This window comes from Macrobrachium rosenbergii, chromosome 43 (assembly GCF_040412425.1).
Source record: "Macrobrachium rosenbergii isolate ZJJX-2024 chromosome 43, ASM4041242v1, whole genome shotgun sequence".
NCBI classification, from domain to species: domain Eukaryota; kingdom Metazoa; phylum Arthropoda; class Malacostraca; order Decapoda; family Palaemonidae; genus Macrobrachium; species Macrobrachium rosenbergii.
In genome coordinates, this window is record NC_089783.1 from 27,338,269 (window position 1) to 27,341,624 (window position 3,356).

The window sequence follows — 3,356 nt, forward strand, 5'->3', positions numbered from 1 at the left end:
TACAGCATTCTACGCTGTACAGAAAACTAGACTGGGCCGAAGAAACTACGGCGCATTTTTTACTTGTTTTCTATTTATTGCAGGAATAATGATATTACAAACCTGAATTTCGAGCAGCCATCCAAAGAACAGAAAGGAGGGAAAAGGAACAGATATGTACGTAACAATGTGATTTGTTCTTGAAGACATGAGAAAAATCATGAAATACGGAAAACGAAAAATGGGCAGCCAACACATATTTCGAGCAGAAGAATTTGGAAGGACACAAACGATTAACCACGATTAACCTTCATTTTCCCCTTTTCCAGTGTCCATTGGGAAAGGACACCCAATGCGAGCAACGTCCACTTAACAGAGTGAAGTGTTTCTGTTGTATTTCTTAAAAAAAGAAAAGAAAACGTGAATCCCAGGAAACCACTGGTAGGCTGTATATCTGACAAAGATTGTTGCTGGATTAATGGTTTGTTCCTTTGTAATTTTTCCTTCAAATTATAAGTTTCTGTGTACTTCTCAAACTTTTCCTTAACCATATTACTTTTGGTAAAATTTTTACGTAGTTACTTGGAAGAAAGCAAAAAATAAAAAAAAGCAAAAAAGTACACAGACACAATTACAGTAAAAATAGGAAATACAAATTTTTCAAGTAAGACTACCGCACTATTGATCAGTACTGATTGATTGATTGATTCACTCAGGTAAACTGGCATCGTAATGGCAGTGGTCATCGACGTCAAATAAGGAAGGGAAAGAGAGGAGAATAACCCATAAAGTAACAAAAGACTCGACTCTTAAAGGATGGAAGGTTGTATTTCTTAAGGAAAACAACAGTAGGTAGAGAATTACAAAACCTCAGGAGTAGAGGGAAACAAAGCAATCACCAAATCTTACATTATGCTGACATTTTTTATTTTGACAGAATAAGTATGGGAAATGGTGGCTTGACAGGTAACATGAGATCACCCGAGTGAATGAGTGGTTATCTTCATCTCAAGCGTACAACGGCCACAACGGTATTAACAGAAAAAGGATAGCGAAAAAGAGGTTTTGGGAAAGTGGTAGGTGTTGACCAATGACCAGACGAACTAGAATGGTTCGATCACGTCAAGGTGAGAAAAAGGATATAAAATTTGCTACGTGAAAATAACACCGCAATCGCTATATTGAAAGAAAAATTGTAACTCCTAAATATCACAACAGGCAGTGCGAACGCCCAGAAATTGAATTACAGTTTCACTAGAGGCGAAGAAATGGGGGTAAAAGAGACAAGAAGGCGAACAGACGCTTTGTCGTGAGGGCACAGAGCTTGGCTAGGTTATAGAATACACAATTAAAAGTACTCTTAAACAGAGAAAATATACAGAGAGAGAGAGAGAGAGAGAGAGAGAGAGAGAGAGAGAGAGAGAGAGAGAGAGACCAGGTGCATTTAGGTGACAAAAGAAGAGATATGAAAGGGCAACTCACTAGGAAAACAACGCATAAAGACGAACATCAATGCAAAAGAGGAGAAAATTGCAGGTGAGAGATCAGTCCCCTGAGTGATACCACTAGAAATGGCAGGGGCCAGATATTTGCACCTTAACAACAAAGTTCGTTAGCTAAAAATTCAAAAATAAGTCCACAGAGAGGATTAAGGCAAATAGGCAGTGTCCGTGGTAATAAACCCCTTTACCAAAATCTGTTGAAGAGAAATCAAGGGTGATGACAAAAGATACTCTTTAAGTCTTACTACAAAGGAGATAACCGCATATTGACAAGATCGGCGCTAAGGTCCTCTGTGAACGGTTCCTTGCAGATGCTACAATGTTGATGTGAAAGGCGAAACAAAGTAACAGCTTAACAAAGTATCAAATACGTTAGAAGCAGCAAAAATGAGAGGAACTGGGTAAGGGCTTAAGGTGTCAAAGTACCCTTTCCTCGGGATGTAGGAATCAGCGTATGCTTCCAAGAAGGGTAAAAAAAAAAAAAAAAAACAAGTAACCAAGCACAGGGGTCATGGGAGTATCGAGACGTGCCCGAGTTCAGACTTATTTGGGAATCGAACTCAGGTGCTATCAAATGAGTCGTTCATCTTAACCATTACACCACGAGTACGTGATATAATTTTAACCCGTCTGTATACAGTTATTTGAATATTAATGAAACCAATGGGAACAATAAGAATAAAGAGATACTGCTTTTTGATTTGGTGGCTCACATTTCGACGTATTGGGAATTCCTGCTCTCCATTCTAAATTCAGACTACTTTTAATTTGGCGAAAGCGTGTGGTATAACTGATTTTCATCCTTTTGGCGTGTCGAAATATTTTAGCACATAATTTTGTCATGCTAAGCCATTGAGGCCACGAATATTTGATATCTGATTACAAACGCTTATAAAATGATTTAGATTTCTGCACTATATTCATCATATCATCTAACGCACGCAATTTCTAGCATAGCTTTTTCCAATGCCCATTTGGCATAATAGCGCTAAATTTACTCACTCATTAATCCCTTTCATCAACGGCGACTGCTGATTAAACCACAAATAAAACTTCATCGAGCTGAGCACAGTTCATTGACACTACCCACCGAATGACACCTGGAAATTTGTTGATATGCATAAACAACGATCAGAATTATATTTCTGTGACGGCTTTATGGACGAGCCGTGGTGTTTCGGCGGCTGGCTCGGTTTGAAAGTGCGTCCCATAAATCTGCTTAGAGAGTTGATATTCACGGTTTTAAAATACAAAAGAAAAAAGATTAATAATATAATAAAAAAACTGATTGAAAAAAAAAAGAATGAAGATAATTGTTTCCTTGTTATAGTGCATAAATATAAGTAAGGTTTCCTAATTCCCAAGATGATTAATTTATCTTGAGCCTATTGCAATTTCAGATTATTTTGCAGTATTATAGACAATTCTCATTTAAACTTAATATCACGGTTTCTTCAGCTCTTCGTTTTAATTGCCAGTTTTTGATACAGTATACTTCCTTTATCTAATCAAGTTATATCCACTTTAAATTAAATACAAATGATCATCTACAGTATGCCATACGGTTGTATTCATTGTTTTCTTCCACAACACTTCCTGAGTTCATCACTTCTTCTCAATCCCTCATCGTTATGTCACGTATCACTTTGATTAATGCCATCTGATTATCGTTCCTTAGTATCCGAATTATCGGCTGCTTCCATCACTCTTTCGTTGGGAAATGTGGAAATGGAAAATGAGCTTTCATGTAAACGATGATGGGCATAAAGTCCGATCTTTGTAGAATTATGTTAATTCTACAAATGAAGAAGTGGTTTTGAATCCATAAATAAAAAATGATCTAATTTTTACTAAGATAAAAATTAAAGAGGATAA